The sequence below is a fragment of the Schistocerca cancellata genome, chromosome 5, assembly GCF_023864275.1.
Source record: "Schistocerca cancellata isolate TAMUIC-IGC-003103 chromosome 5, iqSchCanc2.1, whole genome shotgun sequence".
Classification (NCBI taxonomy): domain Eukaryota; kingdom Metazoa; phylum Arthropoda; class Insecta; order Orthoptera; family Acrididae; genus Schistocerca; species Schistocerca cancellata.
The window spans coordinates 223,236,294-223,256,846 of record NC_064630.1 but is presented as its reverse complement, the minus strand read 5'-3'; the positions used below and the strand labels follow the sequence as shown (position 1 = coordinate 223,256,846).

General features: G+C 41.4%; 1 pseudogene; it reads left to right on the top strand.

Moving 5' to 3' along the window:
• The first annotated feature begins 1,364 nt into the window (after positions 1-1,364).
• Positions 1,365-1,482, top strand: LOC126189436 (5S ribosomal RNA; annotated as a pseudogene).
• Positions 1,483-20,553: the final 19,071 nt, after the last annotated feature.

The window sequence follows — 20,553 nt, the reverse complement described above, 5'->3', positions numbered from 1 at the left end:
TTTACGAAATATATCCAGCGGTAATGTTATGTGACTCACCCTGTGTATATATATATATATATATATATATATATTCTACGATTTTCTATAAACCCATTAGTACCCTCTTGTCTATTAAGGTCTGAGTTACATCCTGTTTTCTAATCATACCAAGGGTTTCCACAAATCGACGAAGTACAGGAAGTTTGGGTTACTGAACTCTATGCACTTCTCCACAATTTGTCTAAAAGCGAAAATAGCATGTATTGTGCTCCTGGTTTTCCTGTATCCTTGCTGTTCTTCTGGTATTTCCACATAATTCTGCATTCTGTCTGTAATTACCGATTTACAGATTTAAGCTGGTATCAAGCAAGGGCCAGTAATTATCTTTACTTGCTTAGCTCCCTTCTTATACACTGGAATTGTAACACTTTCTTTTCATTCTCTTGGTATTTTATCCTCCTTCTTGAAACTGTTAAACAAACCTGTTAATATAAGACCTGCCAAGCCCATATTTTATCAATACGTTATATGTTCCATGACATTAAAAATTAACAATTTTGCGTTCCTTGGGTAGTGAATTCAATATATTGTACATAACGTGTAAAAAAACTGACATTAAAAATTAACGAACAATATTTTTCACCGTATAAAAATGAAAAAACTCTGATGTAGGATATTTTGTCTAATTGTGTCAGACACTAATTACACGAAAGACAATAAAAGAGATGTAGATGCAAGCAGACACATAAGAATCGCTGACATTGTAATATAGTGTATCAACAGCAACTCACACCTACAGTCTCGCACTATTGATCTATATTGCTCGTTTGATATTGATCTTGTAGCTCGTATGTCGTACTCAGCTTTTTTTGTTTCATTTGTTATAAGAGCGACTGTTCTTATCTGGAATTGTAGGTCGGTATTGTAGTAAATGTATCATGGTTATGTTTGTTAATGGAATGTAAAGCAACATTGAGCATATATGTATTCCATACTGGATAATAACCTCTATTTGCCACTTATTTGAGATTTTCCAGCAAATTAACATAGCTGCGGAGTCGAAAAGTATTATCGCTGACCCCCGTTTCATCCGTCATTACGCGGACTTTTTAAATTTCAGTGTATTTAAAACTAAGAGCGCACTCTAAGGTGGTAGAAATGCTTAAAAATATAATAAATCATCCTAACGCGTACTTAACGCTAAAACTTCGTTTTAAATACCAGAACCTGATGTAGTAGAGAAGGGTAAAACGTACTACCCTGGTTTGACTGTATGAAACTACGTAACTGACATTTAATTTCGAACTTTACTGATAGTGTGGAGTGAATCAGTGTATGACATTTCTTGCAAAGAATTTTATTGCCTCATAAGCAGAACGCGGGGTAATGGCCTTGCCGCAGTGTTTCCACCGGTTCCCGTGAGATCACCGAAGTTAAGCGCTGTCGGGCGTGGTCGGCATTCGGATGGGTGACCATCCAGGCCGCCATGTGCTGTTACCATTTTTCGGGGTGCACTCAGCCTCGCGATGCCAATTGATGAGCTACTCGACCGAATAGTAGCGGCTTCGGTCAAGATTACCATCTTACGTCCGGGAGAGCGGTGTGCTGACCCCACGCCCCTCCTATCCGCATCCTCCACCATGGATGACACAGCGATTGGATGGTCCCGGTAGGCCACTCGTGGCCTGAAGACGGAGTGAGTGCATAAGCAGAACCCACGTATACCAGGTGCAACAGTATAGCTTATGTGATGTTTTTAATTAGATTTTAATAAATATTAACCATGTAATCTGTGAAAGTGTTAGCTTCACATTAGGGTAAATTTTCACCACTTGCAGACGATATTAATACGAACAACTCAACCGCACCGACTCTGCACTTCTATCTTCTCAAACATTGTAACACAACTTTTTATACTTCGTACCCCACGTAGTCAAAGACTACATGACTAAATTTCTGTACAAGCATCTGCTTTTGTTTTCAATTATGATTACACATTTATGGGTCCCATGTGGAATGATCCTGGGTACTACTTTCATATTCTTATACCAAACCACTGGCCTCAATGGGACATTGGTTTCACCTTCCCATAGGCGGGAGATGGTCATTATCTCCTGACTGATTACAATAAACATTCACTGATGGAAAACTTTTTTACTCTTCTAATTCTTGTAAGTAGTTTATCGTGCATTGCTGTTGCAATTTAATTTCTAACTGACTGTGTGAATTTTTTTGTCCATTCATTGTGGGTCCTATTGGTCGTTTCTTGGCGACAGTACCTAACGGTTACTGCTTCATTAGTTGCTATTCCAAACAGTATTCGCAACAAGCAAACCAGTCATGTCTTTATGTCATACCTTTGGTAGTTGGGCTATGCAAGGCTCTGTTTCAAAAAGATTTGCTCGATGTCGTCAGAGGGGTGAGCCGCGCACGTCTGCTTTCATGCACCGCAGCTGATTCGCGCAAATAATTACCTATAGCTGACACCCTGTAGTCAAGCAATCCACACACTGACTAGCGTTGCGAGTTAATGAAATACGCATAGATATGAAATGAAAGATAAATGAATAATTTAATAGAAAGGCTCTATTCCAACGTCTGCTATCGATGCAGATGACAGAAAATTGTGCTGAATATTGTTTATACAAGGAATGATATCTCGAATAAAGGAAAAGTGGGCCGACGATATTCAGTTAAAAAACAGACGGAAAATACCCTTATTAAATGCAACAATTTCGAGAGGTACGAATGTGTTCCAGAGTAGGACTGTAACTTTTCCCACTTGATTTACGGTACTGAGAATAGACGGAGTATGAGATACCATTCTTTGTATCACTTGTGTTAATGTGTGAATATTCATGCTGAACTCTGAACTATTTTGAGCTGCCGAATCTCTCGTGTACTGTGATCATCAAATGGACTTATTTTTCCAGTATCTTTGATTATTTATTTTGGAGGTTTTGCTATCATACTTGTAATTTTCTTCATTGACAGAATTACGAGAATGATAGCAAAACCTCCAAAATAAATAGTCATCAAAGATACTGGAAAAATAAGTCCATCTGATGATCACAATACACGAGAGATTCGGCAGCTCAAAATAGTTCAGAGTTCAGCATGAATATTCACAAATTAACACAAGTGATACAAAGAATGGTATCTCGTACTCCGTCTATTCTCACTACCGTAAATCAAGTGGGAAAAGTTACAGTCCTACTCTGGAACACATTCGTACCTCTCGAAATACGAAGTCCCTTCAGAAGTTAAAGCATGATAGTGGCCGTTCACCTCCCAGAATCAAACACCTCCAGGAACAAATATCCCTCTTTACTACAGGCAGGTCTGTCTCCTTCCCGAACTCGATATAAAAGGCCCAGAATCACTCCCCTGAGCTCTTCATTCGAGGTAAGTCCCAGTCTTCACTTGACTCCTGCAGTGTTCCGCTGCTGTCTCCTTTTCCATGGCTGGAGGCCAGTCTCACCAAAAATACATAGTTCTTACATGTTACAGACATGATTTGACTCATCTTGACTTCTCCCCCAACTAAACTAATACGTTACGACAATATTTAAATAAAGAAATGTTATAAGCATTCAGTCACACTCAAACCATTCATTGTAAACATAAATAATGATTCGTCCATAAATAAATATGCCAATATTCTTATGCAAGGACGCTCATGGCAAATGACAACAGATTGTCGCTAAATATTATGTAAACAATTATGTATGCCTTCTTAACAGAAGCGTCTTTTGGTTCTATTTTCAAGTGTGGTATCAGCTAACACATGCTATTGAGCACTTTTTAATTAGCACAGTTATTAATAGCATTTACAATCTACACTGAAATAAAGTCACTGGGAAAATACTAAACTGTTCATTACATAACTACACAAGAATGACAACATGTGAGGTATTCATGCAGTATAGATTTGCTGTGTAATTGTGGAGAATACACTGTTCTGAGATACATTGTGTAATAAGAAGGTATAAAAGTCGTCGCAAACCAAAAAAATAAAATAGATACACTTACGTAGCTTTCAGGGATGGTAGCTATAGTGCAATGCTATGATCTGAGATAACGCTTGTTGAAAAAACATGAAGAGATAAAATGTTGTTAATTCAGAGGTTCATTGAATAACTGTTTATTCTCTTTGAAATATTAACTTCTGTAGTTTTAAAGATATTCAAATATTGTTATGCCATTGGATGTACTTCATTTATCTAACATCACAAATGCATTCAGATTTGCATTAAAATTTGATGTGAGTTATTGTCGAACGTCAAAGAGCTGTAACTTAGCCATCGTCTTACACTCCGCCATTTCTTGGAGCATCTCCAGAACAGGGGCCATGGGGCAACAGCCATCCACATTCCCAGCTTAGTGATTGTCCACCGTTTCCGGCCACGTGCTGTTTGCCCCTGCACCTGCTCTTACCTGTGGCGGTCACGCGGCGTTCCCCCATCGACTCGTACGCAGCCAATCAAGTAAACTCAGCTCTCCTCGATACCGGCCATAGTTGGACAAATAACTGGCCTACTTACTAGTAAAGTTACACCTTCTAGACCAAGTAAATGTATAAATGACCTATGGGTCCCAGGCTTGTGCAAGCTTTTAAATTTCACGCCGTGTCGACGGATACCGTGTCAATTTCACATCAAGCAGTTTCTCAGAGCCCTCACAAGATGATTTGGGCATGTTTCACATACTTTTACAAGAGGAAAATCTGATGTAATATTTAGAAATTGAGCCTGGATCTCTGTATTAGAAGCAGCAAACGCTAATCGCTAGACTATGGAAGTGACCATTTCCATTTTTACATGAATATATCTTTTTGGGTACGTAATTCTGCCACATTTTAAGTGATTTAATCATTTTGTCCTATAGTCCAGTGTAATACTATCAGATTTTGTACTTCTAACACCTTTCTTATTTATACAATTCAATCTGTCTATCCTTATGCACTACTAAATAACGTCACTTATGATACCTGTGAAGTTCTTACATTTTTCCATAGTTTTATTATTCGTAGGTACAAAGACAAGGACAAGTTCACAGGTATACCATCGACAACTGCTCCCTCAGTATAGCAAGTAGAAGCCACCGCACGTCACAGACCGCAGAAATTTGAGTAATCGCATGAAGACCACCACTGGACACTCGACATATATTAAAAGACTGCATACACTTCAATATTTCCGGCTTACTCTGTACTGCAGCTTCAAGCAGTTTGCTGTCCCATGGTATCGTTCATTCCGTTTGCATTTCTTACTGTTACTGGGTTAATCTTTTGTCTGTTATTACTATTATTTGTTGGATGCTGTGTGGCAGTGAACAATGTCAGTCCCAGATTCGTCACATGTTAATCAGTGAAAAGTCTGTCATTGTCTTCTTCGTCAAATGATAGCCATACGATGTCAGTCGAGAGAAATAATTTGCGCGTTACTTGCCTACACCACCAACCATAATTTGTCCTTTAAATTGCTCAAGCCATTTTATCGTTGTTGGGAAGACGCCTGCCACTGGAAACCGAAAGGGCTAAATGACTGGTATCAGTTTCTAAAAAGCGAAATAAGTGATCAATTTAAAAAAAGGTAGAACATATAGATCTGTAATCTCTCCATAACTCACTAATATGAAATACACAAGCTAACAAAAACCTACAGATATGTAGTCATACAGTCAATAGAATTGATATGAACAGAAATTGAAGATTACATTGCTTTAAAAAATCCTGTCTGCTGTCGAGGCACTCAGCAACGAAACTGATAGGTTAGTCACCTCTTAAGATTAGGAGAAAGCAACACTGAGCATATATTTATTCCATACTGGATAATAACCTCTATTTGCCACTTATTTAAGATTTTCCAGCAAATTAACATAGCTGCGGAGTCGAAAAGTATTATCGCTGACCCCCGTTTCATCCGTCATTACGCGGACTTTTTAAATTTCAGTGTATTTAAAACTAAGAGCGCACTCTAAGGTGGTAGAAATGCTTAAAAAATATGATGAATCATCCTGACGAGTATTTAACTCTAAAACTTCGTTTTAAATACCAGAACCTGATGTAAGTAGAGAAGGGTAAAACGTACTACCTTGGTTTGACTGTATGAAACTACGTAACTGACATTTAATTTCAAACTTTACTGATAGTGTGGAGTGAATCAGTGTATGACAATTCTTGCAAAGAATTTTATTGCCTCATAAGCAGAACGCGGGGTAATGGCCTTGCCGCAGTGTTTCCACCGGTTCCCGTGAGATCACCGAAGTTAAGCGCTGTCGGGCGTGGTCGGCATTCGGATGGGTGACCATACAGGCCGCCATGTGTTATTACCATTTTTCGGGGTGCACTCAGCCTCGCGATGCCAATTGAGGAGCTACTCGACCGAATAGTAGCGGCTTCGGTCAAGATTACCATCTTACGTCCGGGAGAGCGGTGTGCTGACCCCACGCCCCTCCTATCCGCATCCTCCACCATGGATGACACAGCGATTGGATGGTCCCGGTAGGCCACTCGTGGCCTGAAGACGGAGTGAGTGCATAAGCAGAACCCACGTATACCAGGTGCAACAGTATAGCTTATGTGATGTTTTTAATTAGATATTAATAAATATTAACCATGTAATCTGTGAAAGTGTTAGCTTCACATTAGGGTACATTTTCACCACTTGCAGACGATATTAATACGAACAACTCAACAGCACCGACTCTGCACTTCTATCTTCTCAAACATTGTAACACAACTTTTTATACTTCGTACCCCACGTAGTCAAAGACTACATGACTAAATTTCTGTACAAGCATCTGCTTTTGTTTTCAGTTATGATTACACATTTATGGGTCCCATGTGGAATGATCCTGGGTACTACTTTCATATTCTTATACCAAACCACTGGCCTCAATGGGACATTGGTTTCACCTTCCCATAGGCGGGAGATGGTCATTATCTCCTGACTGATTACAATAAACATTCACTGATGGAAAACTTTTCTACTCTTCTAATTCTTGTAAGTAGTTTATCGTGCATTGCAGTTGCAATTTAATTTCTAACTGACTGTGTGAATTTTTTTTGTCCATTCATTGTGGGTCCTAATGGTCGTTTCTTGGCGACAGTACCTAACGGTTACTGCTTCAGTAGTTGCTATTCCAAACAGTATTCGCAACAAGCAAACCAGCCATGTCTTTATGTCATACCTTAGGGACTTGGGCTATGCAAGGCTCTGTTTCAAAAATATTTGCTCGATGTCGTCAGAGGGGTGAGCCGCGCACGTCTGCTTTCATGCACCGCAGCTGATTCGCGCAAATAATTACCTATAGCTGACACCCTTTAGTCAAGCAATCCACACACGAGTTAATGAAATACGCATAGATATGAAATGAAAGATAAATGAATAATTTAATAGAAAGGCTCTATTCCAACGTCTGCTATCGATGCAGATGACAGAAAATTGTGCTGAATATTGTTTATACAAGGAATGAATTCTCGAATAAAGGAAAAGTGGGCCGACGATATTCAGTTAAAAAACAGACAGAAAATACCCTTATTAAATGCAACAATTTCGAGAGGTACGAATGTGTTCCAGAGTAGGACTGTAACATTTCCCACTTGATTTACGGTACTGAGAATAGACGGAGTTTGAGATACCATTCTTTGTATCACTTGTGTTAATGTGTGAATATTCATGCTGAACTCTGAACTATTTTGAGCTGCCGAATCTCTCGTGTACTGTGATCATCAAATGGACTTATTTTTCCAGTATCTTTGATTATTTATTTTGGAGGTTTTGCTATCGTACTTGTAATTTTCTTCATTGACAGAATTACAAGAGTGATAGCAAAACCTCCAAAATAAATAGTCATCAAAGATACTGGAAAAATAAGTCCATCTGATGATCACAATACACGAGAGATTCGGCAGCTCAAAATAGTTCAGAGTTCAGCATGAATATTCACAAATTAACACAAGTGATACAAAGAATGGTATCTCATACTCCGTCTATTCTCACTACCGTAAATCAAGTGGGAAAAGTTACAGTCCTACTCTGGAACACATTCGTACCTCTCGAAATACGAAGTCCCTTCAGAAGTTAAAGCATGATAGTGGCCGTTCACCGCCCAGAATCAAACACCTCCAGGAACAAATATCCCTCATTACTACAGGCAGGTCTGTCTCCTTCCCGAACTCGACATAAAAGGCCCAGAATCACTCCCCTGAGCTCTTCATTCGAGGTAAGTCCCAGTCTCCACTTGAGTCCCGCAGTGTTCCGCTGCTGTCTCCTTTTCCATGGCTGGAGGCCAGTCTCACCAAAAATACATAGTTCTTACATGTTACAGATATGATTTGACTCATCTTGACTTCTCCCCCAACTAAACTAATACGTTACGACAATATTTAAATAAAGAAATGTTATAAGCATTCAGTCACACTCAAACCATTCACAGTAAACATAGATAATGATTCGTCCATAAATAAATATGCCAATATTCTTATGCAAGGACGCTCATGGCAAATGACAACAGATTGTTGCTAAATATTATGTAAACAATTATGTATGCCTTCGTAACAGAAGCGTCTTTTGGTTCAAATTTCAAGTGTGGTATCAGCTAACACATGCTATTGAGCACTTTTTAATTAGCACAGTTATTAATAGCATTTGCAATCTACACTGAAATAAAGTCACTGGGAAAATACTAAACTGTTCATCACATAACTACACAAGAATGACAACATGTGAGGTATTCATGCAGTATACATTTGCTGTGTAAATGTGGAGAATACGCTGTTCTGAGATACATTGTGTAATAAGAAGGTATAAAAGTCGTCGCAAATCAAAAAAATAAAATAGATACACTTACGTAGCTTTCAGGGATGGTAGCTATAGTGCAATGCTATGATCTGAGATAACGCTTGTTGAAATAACATGAAGAGATAAAATGTTGTTAATTCAGAGGTTCATTGAATAAATGTTTATTCTATGTGAAATATTAACTACTGTAGTTTTAAAGATATTCAAATATTGTTATGCCATTGGATGTACTTCATTTATCTAACATCGCAAATGCATTCAGATTTGCATTAATATTTGATGTGAGTTATTGTCGAACGTCAAAGAGCTGTAACTTAGCCATCGTCTTACACTTCGCCATTTCTTGGAGCATCTCCAGAACAGGGGCCATGGGGCGACAGCCATCCACATTCCCAGCTTAGTGGTTGTCCACCGTTTCCGGCCACGTGCTGTTTGCCCCTGCACCTGCTCTTACCTGTGGCGGTCACGCGGCGTCCCCCCATCGACTCGTACGCAGCCAATCAAGTAAACTCAGCTCTCCTCGATACCGGCCATAGTTGGACAAATAACTGGCCTACTTACTAGTAACGTTACACCTTCTAGAGCAAGTAAGTGTATAAATGACCTATGGGTCCCAGGCTTGTGCAAGCTTTTAAATTTGACGCCGTGTCGACGGATACCGTGTCAATTTCTCATCAAGCAGTTTCTCAGTGCCCTCACAAGATGATTTGGACATGTTTCACATACTTTTACAAGAGGAAAATCTGATGTAATATTTAGAAATTGAGCCTGGATCTCTGTATTAGAAGCAGCAAACGCTAATCGCTAGACTATGGAAGTGACCATTTCCATTTTTACATGAATATATCTTTCTGGGTACGTAATTCTGCCACATTTTAAGTGATTTATCCATTTTGTCCTATAGTCCAGTGTAATACTATCACGTTTTGTATTTCTAACACCTTTCTTATTTCTACAATTCATATTCTGTGTATTACTGTCTGTCCTTATGCACTACTAAATAACGTCACTTATGATACCTGTGAAGTTCTTACATTTTTACATAGTTTTATTATTCGTAGGTACAAAGACAATGACAAGTTCACAGGTATACCATCGACAACTGCTCCCTCAGTATAGCAAGTAGAAGCCACCGCGCGTCACAGACCGCAGAAATTTGAGTAATAGCATGAAGACCACCACTGGACACTCGACATATATAAAAAGACTGCATACACTTCAATATTTCCGGCTTGCTCTGTACTGCAGCTTCAGGCAGTTTGCTGTCCCATGGTATCGTTCATTCCGTTTGCATTTCTTACTGTTACTGGGTTAATCTTTTGTCTGTTATTACTGTTATTTGTTGGATGCTGTGTGACAGTGAACAATGTCAGTCCGAGATTCGTCACATGTTAATCAGTGGAAAAGTCTGTCATTGTCTTATTCGTCAAATGATAGCGATACGATGTCAGTCGAGAGAAATAATTTGCGCGTTACTTGCCTACACCACCAACCATAATTTGTCCTTTAAATTGCTCAAGCCATTTTATTCTTGTTGGGAAGACGCCTGTCACCGGAAACCGAAAGGGCTAAATGACTGGTATCAGTTTCTAAAACGCGAAAGAAGTGATCAATTTAAAAAAAGGTGGAACATATAGATCTGTAATCTCTCCATAGCTCACTAATATGAAATACACAAGCTAACAAAAACCTACAGATATGTAGTCATACAGTCAATAGAATTGATATGAACAGAAATTGAAGATTACATTGCTTTAAAAAATCCTGTCTGCTGTCGAGGCACTCAGCAACGAAACTGATAGGTTAGTCACCTCTTAAGATTAGGAGAAAGTCATTAAATATACTCAGCCCATTATTGAAAACATGGAACAAGGAAGCTGCTTAAAAAAATAGTTCGTTGTAGGAATGACCACTTCATTAGATGAAGGGGTGGGTGAGGACAGAGTCTCTTCAAGCATGTGTGATAGCAACAAGAGGAATGTCAGCAAGATTGCTCCATTGCCATTGTCAAAAGCAGATGCAGGAGCGCATTCAGCTGAATGTTTGTGCGGTATGATCATATAAAATTAATTGTTGGTAAGGCGGGTACCAGGTTGAGATTCATTGGGAGAGTCCTTAGAAAATGTAGTCCATCAACAAAGGAGGTGGCTTACAAAACACTCGTTCGACCTATACTTGATTTATTGCTCATCAGTGTGGGATCCGTACCAGATCGGGTTGACGGAGGAAATAGAAAAGATCCAAAGAAGAGCGGCGCGTTTCGTCACAGGGTTATTTGGTAACCGTGATAGCGTTACGGAGATGTTTAACACACTCAAGTGGCAGACTCTGCAAGAGAGGCGCTCTGCATCGCGGTGTAGCTTGCTGTCCAGGTTTCGAGAGGGTGCGTTTCTGGATGAGGTATCGAATATATTGCTTCCCCCTACTTACACCTCCCGAGGAGATCACGAATGTAAAATTAGAGAGATTAGAGCGCGCACAGAGGCTTTCAGACAGTCGTTCTTCCCGCGAACCATACGCGACTGGAACAGGAAATGGAGGTAATGACAGTGGCACGTAAAGTGCCCTCCGCCACACACCGTTGGGTGGCTTGCGGAGTATAAATGTAGATGTAGATGTAGATGTACCTGCTGAGAAAAATTATATTTTCGTCAGTAATAACTAATAGTGCGCATGCAGGACACGTCGTTGCCACCATGATAGCTCAACATGTTCGGTCATGAGACCAGTCAAACACAGCAATGAAACAGCTGAGAGAAGTTTTCATCGATAGAATAAAAGTGATCCAAGAGGCGACTGTTTGGAGGGCGCAAAACGTCATGGTTCTGTGTCAGGAGTTACTTCACCAGTTCGCTCGTAGCCAGTTTTCCTCGGAAGGACGGTGGTGGCCTGTTGTTGCCAGTAGTCGTACTGAAACAAGATTGAGAATTAGTTATTTATTTCGTTACAGTCACCGTCTTGATTCACTGCTGACATCGGCTGAGATGTTCGCCGAGGATTCAGGTCGTGTAGGCGGCGTTAATCCGCTCACGTTAGCTGATACCGCACTTGACTTTTAGAGCCTGCAACCTCACCTTCATGTTCTTAACGACTGAGCTATCCAGGCACAGCTCACGACCCGCCGCCGCAGCTTTGATTCCGTTAATACCTGTCTCCTACCTTCTAAACTTTACAGATATTATCGTCCTCAGCTTACATTCCTGGAGGAAGGGATATTGCGAAGTAATGGCTTAGCCACGGATTAGTATTAGGGGTACATGATTGTTTGACACTTCATACAAAGAGCAGTTTTTTGAAAATACAGATGTTATATGTGACGTCCACAAAAACAGCTACAGCGGTCCACTGGAATTTCATTCAATTTCAATTTAACACTTTTAAAACCTGTATTAAAAAAAATACTGTTCACTGTATGATGTGTCAAACAGTCATGTAAAACTATTTTGGCTGTTGATACCCAATTTGAAATTTATCTGTAGCATTAGGGGATTATTTTCAGAGTGAAACTACCAAACTGCAGCCGAATATGCAATGTTTTGAAGGCTCTTGTTTCGAGTCCCGTCTGGCACACAAGTTTAATCTACCAGAAAGTTTCAGAACAGCGAACACTCTGCTGCAGAGTGAAAGTTTCGTTGACCATCTACACTCCTGGAAATGGAAAAAAGAACACATTGACACCGGTGTGTCAGACCCACCATACTTGCTCCGGACACTGCGAGAGGGCTGTACAAGCAATGATCACACGCACGGCACAGCGGACACACCAGGAACCGCGGTGTTGGCCGTCGAATGGCGCTAGCTGCGCAGCATTTGTGCACCGCCGCCGTCAGTGTCAGCCAGTTTGCCGTGGCATTCGGAGCTCCATCGCAGTCTTTAACACTGGTAGCATGCCGCGACAGCGTGGACGTGAACCGTATGTGCAGTTGACGGACTTTGAGCGAGGGCGTATAGTGGGCATGTGGGAGGCCGGGTGGACGTACCGCCGACTTGCTCAACACGTGGGGCGTGAGGTCTCCACAGTACATCGATGTTGTCGCCAGTGGTCGGCGGAAGGTGCACGTGCCCGTCGACCTGGGACCGGACCGCAGCGACGCACGGATGCACGCCAAGACCGTAGGATTCTACGCAGTGCCGTAGGGGACCGCACCGCCACTTCCCAGCAAATTAGGGACACTGTTGCTCCTGGGGTATCGGCGAGGACCATTCGCAACCGTCTCCATGAAGCTGGGCTACGGTCCCGCACACCGTTAGGCCGTCTTCCGCTCACGCCCCAACATCGTGCAGCCCGCCTCCAGTGGTGTCGCGACAGGCGTGAATGGAGGGACGAATGGAGACGTGTCGTCTTCAGCGATGAGAGTCGCTTCTGCCTTGGTGCCAATGATGGTCGTATGCGTGTTTGGCGCCGTGCAGGTGAGCGCCACAATCAGGACTGCATACGACCGAGGCACACAGGGCCAACACCCGGCATCATGGTGTGGGGAGCGATCTCCTACACTGGCCGTACACCACTGGTGATCGTCGAGGGGACACTGAATAGTGCACGGTACATCCAAACCGTCATCGAACCCATCGTTCTACCATTCCTAGACCGGCAAGGGAACTTGCTGTTCCAACAGGACAATGCACGTCCGCATGTATTCCGTGCCACCCAACGTGCTCTAGAAGGTGTAAGTCAACTTCCCTGGCCAGCAAGATCTCCGGATCTGTCCCCCATTGAGCATGTTTGGGACTGGATGAAGCGTCGTCTCACGCGGTCTGCACGTCCAGCACGAACGCTGGTCCAGCTGAGGCGCCAGGTGGAAATGGCATGTCAAGCCGTTCCACAGGACTACATCCAGCATCTCTACGATCGTCTCCATGGGAGAATAGCAGCCTGCATTGCTGCGAAAGGTGGATATACACTGTACTAGTGCCGACATTGTGCATGCTCTGTTGCCTGTGTCTATGTGCCTGTGGTTCTGTCAGTGTGATCATGTGATGTATCTGACCCCAGGAATGTGTCAATAAAGTTTCCCCTTCCTGGGACAATGAATTCACGGTGTTCTTATTTCAATTTCCAGGAGTGTATGATGTTCTTGATATACAGGGTATTTCAAAAAGAATATAAATATTTCGAATGCATATATTTCTAAACATTAAGACATACAGATATTAAACATTACATACGTATTTACGAACCTCTCAAGTTCAGATTACAGATGTTCAATATGTCCTCCATCAGCGGCACGAATAATATTACATCGATACTCAAATTCTTCCCATACTCGGGCAAGCATGTCCTTCGTCACTGATGTTATGGCAATATGGATCCGGTTCTTCAACTCTTCCAGGTTCTGTGGGAGTGGTGGTACATGAAAGTTGTCTTTAACGAAACTCCATAGAAAGAAGTCATAGGGTGTCATATCCGGTGACCGTGGAGCCCAGATGAGACATGCTAAGTTGCCAGCTCGTTGACGACCAATCCAACGGTTCGGTAGAGTTTCATTCAGATATTTTCATACTTGGGGGGATGCCCCGTCTTGTTGAAAAATGAAGCTGTCTTCGTGCAGCCTGGAAACAACCAGTTTTGTGACATAGTGAGATACTGCTGACCATTGACCGCGTTTCTATCAAGGAAGAATGGGCCGTAAACCGATGATATGGATATAACATAAAAGACATTGACTTTGGGCAAATCTCGTACTTGTTCAATGACTGCATGTGGGTTCTGTAGTCCCCAAATTCCAACATTGTGTTTGTTTACCTGACACTAACATGAAAAGTCGCTTCATCACTGAGCACGATGCGTTGTGCGAAAGTGTTACCGTTGTCAATACATCAAGAATCTCGTTACAAAATACCAAACGTTTGCGTTTGTCATCAGGACGCAGAGCTTGTAACTTGTACGGCTGCAGAACCAACCGACGTCTCAAAACACGCGAAACTGTTGTTGTAGGCAGTTTTAACTCCCGACTGGCACGACGAGTTGATTTTGAAGGACTACGTTGGAAAGCAGTTTGAATTCGTGCAACACTTCCTTCGGGATCACGAGGACGGCCAGGACTCTCCTTTACATACACATCCTGTACCTAGAAACTGTCGATACCACCTTCGAATGTTCCACCCATTCGGAGGATCAATTTGGTACCTCAACCTGAAACGTCTTTGCACTGTAATCACGGAATTGCACTTCGCAAACCTGAAACACAAAATCATTTCTGCTGCGGAGTAGCCATTTTAAACATATGGCGGTTACCAAGCTAAACAAAAGACAACTGACATTTAGCAGCTATTAATACAAACTAGACTATGTATTCGTTTCTCTAATAGCCGAGCTGAGGCGCAAAGGTGGGTAATTTGGACAAAATAATACTTTGTAATACGTATATTCTCTTTGAAACACCCTGTACTTAAATGAGTTATCTGATAGGACCAGCAGCCCCGTAAGGTTGTTCGGTAAAGGCACTATAGTGTACATAAGAATATTGTCATTGAACGACGCCAAAGAAATGCAGAAGGACTTGGAAAAAAATATGTACTAGCATAAGGTAAAGCTTTTACGTAAGGTAAAGCTTATTTATGGCGAGGATTTGCAAGTTAAATCGTAGTCTGTGTGTATTTTGTCTTAAGAGGTACAGGTATCTTGTCAGAACGCAGAAGAAATTATAATTCCATTCAGTGTTTGATTTTATGAGCAAGGTAGGAATAAAAGGAGTGTAAGTTAATTAATCTCTTTTTGATGCCGATAAGAAACTGCTTTTGTAAAAGAGACGATGCCATCTGGGCGTGAGCGATGGAAACTTGAAACAGAGGAAGGACAATCAGCTGCACTTTAATTATGTGGCGTCGGCAATATTTTTAAAATATATGATTTTTTTTGATTTAAAAGTGTAACAATGGTACATAATTTCTGTCGTTGTAAAAGGGAGATGAGCATGAAAAAAGTTGGAGTATGCAAAGATTTGCATTACAATTTCTTCTGTTCTGCAAAATAATGCGTATTATTGAAAGGGGTTATTTTTTACTATCGAGACAGCGACCTGCTATTTTGAAATATTTCATTTATAGAGAAATGAGTATAAGATTTTGGGTACGATGTGGAAGTGGATGGTATAAATGTCGAGTAAGAGTAGCATACTGCACACACGTGAGGCCTACTACGACTTTCTCCTGGAGACAACAGGGCAGCTTGTCATCATCTTTCGTGTGAGAACCGAAAAGACCAACTTCGACAGACTATACTGGGAATATAAAGTTATGTTGTGGCAGTAGTGGTATAATATGCTTATGTAATGAACCATGGACCTTGCCGTTGGTGGGGAGGCTTGCGTGCCTCAGCGATACAGATAGCCGTACCATAGGTACAACCACAATGGAGGGGTATCTGTTGAGAGGCCAGACAAACGTGTGGTTCCTGAAGAGGGGCAGCAGCCTTTTCAGTAGTTGCAGGGGCAACAGTCTGGATGATTGACTGATCTGGCCTTGTAACAATAACCAAAATGGACTTGCTGTGCTGGTACTGCGAACGGCTGAAAGCAAGGGGAAACTACGGCCGTAATTTTTCCCGAGGGCATGCAGCTTTACTGTATGATTAAATGATGATGGCGTCCTCTTGGGTAAAATATTCCGGAGGTAAAATAGTCCCCCATTCGGATCTCCGGGCGGGGACTACTCAAGAGGATGTCGTTATCAGGAGAAAGAAAACTGGCGTTCTACGGATCGGAGCGTGGAATGTCAGATCCCTTAATCGGGCAGGTAGGTTAGAAAATTTAAAAAGGGAAATGGATAGGTTAAAGTTAGATATAGTGGGAATTAGTGAAGTTCGGTGGCAGGAGGAACAAGACTTCTGGTCAGGTGACTACAGGGTTATAAACACAAAGTCAAATAGGGGTAATGCAGGAGTAGGTTTAATAATGAATAGGAAAATAGGAATGCGGGTAAGCTACTACAAACAGCATAGTGAACGCATTATTGTGGCCAAGATAGATACGAAGCCCACACCTACTACAGTTGTACAAGTTTATATGCCAACTAGCTCTGCAGATGACGAAGAAATTGAAGAAATGTATGATGAAATAAAAGAAATTATTCAGATAGTGAAGGGAGACGAAAATTTAATAGTCATGGGTGACTGGAATTCGAGTGTAGGAAAAGGGAGAGAAGGAAACGTAGTAGGTGAATATGGATTGGGACTAAGAAATGAAAGAGGAAGCCGCGTGGTAGAATTTTGCACAGGGCACAACTTAATCATAGCTAACACTTGGTTTAAGAATCATGATAGAAGGTTGTATACATGGAAGAACCCTGGAGATACTAAAAGGTATCAGATAGATTATATAATGGTAAGACAGAGATTTAGGAACCAGGTTTTAAATTGTAAGACATTTCCAGGGGCAGATGTGGACTCTGACCACAATCTATTGGTTATGACCTGTAGATTAAAACTGAAGAAACTGCAAAAAGGTGGGAATTTAAGGAGATGGGACCTGGATAAACTGAAAGAACCAGAGGTTGTACAGAGTTTCAGGGAGAGCATAAGGGAACAATTGACAGGAATGGGGGAAAGAAATACAGTAGAAGAAGAATGGGTAGCTTTGAGGGATGAAGTAGTGAAGGCAGCAGTGGATCAAGTAGGTAAAAAGACGAGGGCTAGGAGAAATCCTTGGGTAACAGAAGAAATATTGAATTTAATTGATGAAAGGAGAAAATATAAAAATGCAGTAAATGAAGCAGGCAAAAAAGAATACAAACGTCTCAAAAATGAGATCGACAGGAAGTGCAAAATGGCTAAGCAGGGATGGCTAGAGGATAAATGTAAGGATGTAGAGGCTTATCTCACTAGGGGTAAGATAGATACTGCCTACAGGAAAATTAAAGAGACCTTTGGAGATAAGAGAACCACTTGTATGAACATCAAGAGCTCAGATGGAAACCCAGTTCTAAGCAAAGAAGGGAAAGCAGAAAGGTGGAAGGAGTATATAGAGGGTCTATACAAGGGCGAAGCACTTGAGGACAGTATTATGGAAATGGAAGAGGATGTAGATGAAGATGAAATGGGAGATACGATACTGCGTGAAGAGTTTGACAGAGCACTGAAAGACCTGAGTCGAAACAAGGCCCCCGGAGTAGACAACATTCCATTGGAACTACTGACGGCCTTGGGAGAGCCAGTCCTGACGAAACTCTACCATCTGGTGAGCAAGATGTATGAAACAGGCGAAATACCCTCAGACTTCAAGAAGAATATAATAATTCCAATCCCAAAGAAAGCAGGTGTTGACAGATGTGAAAATTACCGAACAATCAGCTTAATAAGCCACAGCTGCAAAGTACTAACACGAATTCTTTACAGACGAATGGAAAAACTAGTAGAAGCCGACCTCGGGGAAGATCAGTTTGGATTCCGTAGAAATACTGGAACACGTGAGGCAATACTGACCTTACGACTTATCTTAGAAGAAAGATTAAGGAAAGGCAAACCTACATTTCTAGCATTTGTAGACTTAGAGAAAGCTTTTGACAATGTTGACTGGAATACTCTCTTTCAAATTCTAAAGGTGGCAGGGGTAAAATACAGGGAGCGAAAGGCTATATACAATTTGTACAGAAACCAGATGGCAGTTATAAGAGTCGAGGGACATGAAAGGGAAGCAGTGGTTGGGAAGGGAGTAAGACAGGGTTGTAGCCTCTCGCCGATGTTATTCAATCTGTATATTGAGCAAGCAGTAAAGGAAACAAAAGAATAATTCGGAGTAGTTATTAAAATTCATGGAGAAGAAATAAAAACTTTGCGGTTCGCCGATGACATTGTAATTCTGTCAGAGACAGCAAAGGACTTGGAAGAGCAGTTGAATGGAATGGATAGTGTCTTGAAGGGAGGATATAGGATGAGCATCAACAAAAGCAAAACAAGGATAATGGAAGATAGTCGAATGAAGTCGGGTGATGCTGAGTGAATTAGATTAGGAAATGAGACACTTAAAGTAGTAAAGGAGTTTTGCTATTTGGGGAGCAAAATAACTGATGATGGTCGAAGTAGAGAGGATATAAAATGTAGACTGGCAATGGCAAGGAAAGCGTTTCTGAAGAAGAGAAATTTGTTAACATCGAGTATTGATTTAAGTGTCAGGAAGTCATTTCTGAAAGTATTTGTATGGAGTGTAGCCATGTATGGAAGTGAAACATGGACGGTAAATAGTTTGGACAAGAAGAGAATAGAAGCTTTTGAAATGTGGTGCTACAGAAGAATGCTGAAGATTAGATGGGTAGATCACGTAACTAATGAGGAAGTATTGAATAGGATTGGGGAGAAGAGAAGTTTGTGGCACAACTTGACCAGAAGAAGGGATCGGTTAGTAGGACATGTTCTGAGGCATCAAGGGATCACCAATTTAGCATTGGAGGGCAGCGTGGAGGGTAAAAATCGTAGGGGGAGACCAAGAGATGAATACACTAAGCAGATTCAGAAGGATGTAGGTTGCAGTAGGTACTGGGAGATGAAGAAGCTTGCACAGGATAGAGTAGCATGGAGAGCTGCATCAAATCAGTCTCAGGACTGAAGACCACAACAACAACAACAATTATAGTAAAGAGAGTGTTCACTGGGTGCTTCTTGTAAGGAAACTCTCCTGCTATTCTGTATATTTGGGGAAGTGGCTGTCTCATATTTGGGGAAGTTGCTGTCTCATATTTGGGGAAGTGGCTGTCTCATATTTGGGGGAAGTGGCTGTCTCATATTTGGGGAAATGGCTGTCTCATAGTGCACAGACGTGCAATCAGTTTTAAACGTGAATTCTTTTTTTTCAATCTGCAAGGAGTAGATTGTAAGAATCAGAAAAGTTACCTATGTGTGATTTATTCTTTCTATCAGCAAATTCATTTTATTTCAGTTACAGGTCTATCTGTCATCGGTATCCTGGCGACCGACGTGCCGATTTCAGTACAGTTTATTTAAAACAGCAGTTCGTTCGCTTCACGACGCAATCGAATGACTTGGTTTTCGCTGTAAAGCTATTATTGACGTAGAAGCTTTACTCTAGGTGTAATGAATTGCAGCTGTCTTAAAAAACCGGGTAAACACGATGTAATGACATAACAGACGGAAGGAACTAGAGAGTACACCAGTACAATATTAGTGGCGAACGTTTGCAGCACAACACATCATATTTCTTGGTTACAAAACAAAAGAAACGAAATGGAGTGAAAAAGTAAAATCAATAAAATGAGGCCGACTGATAAATTAGGTTTTTTGGGAGGCTCCTGGAAAAGTACGTACATACGAAGCTAGTGTGACAGGTTTTTGAGTGTCGGTCCAGCGTTTGGAGTTTTTATCAAGTACGTATATACCGGTATATCACACTCCAGAGTATGTTATCGGGGAAACTACCTGAAAATATTAGAGAAAAACCAGCTCTAATAATTGTTTCTCTCTCTCTTTTTTGTGGTAAGTTCCTATTGGACCAAACTTCTGAGGTCATCGCTCCCTAGTCTTACAAAATATTTAATCTAACTTAAACTAATTTACGCGAAGAACAATACACACACCCAAGCCCGAGGGAGGACTCGAACCTCCGACGGGGGAAGCCGCGCGAACCGTAGCAAGGCGGCCAAGACCGCGCGGCTACACCGCGCGGCTTCTCGGTTTTGTTGCCGTGTCAGATCTGTCCGTATACTCAAGCTTTCAACAACATCCTTTTCTGTCGTCATTGTCAAGCGTTAACTACCACGCTAATAGGCTGTGCGGTTCTTTCATATGTAGCTGGCTTGTTCTCGAGAAATTTATGGG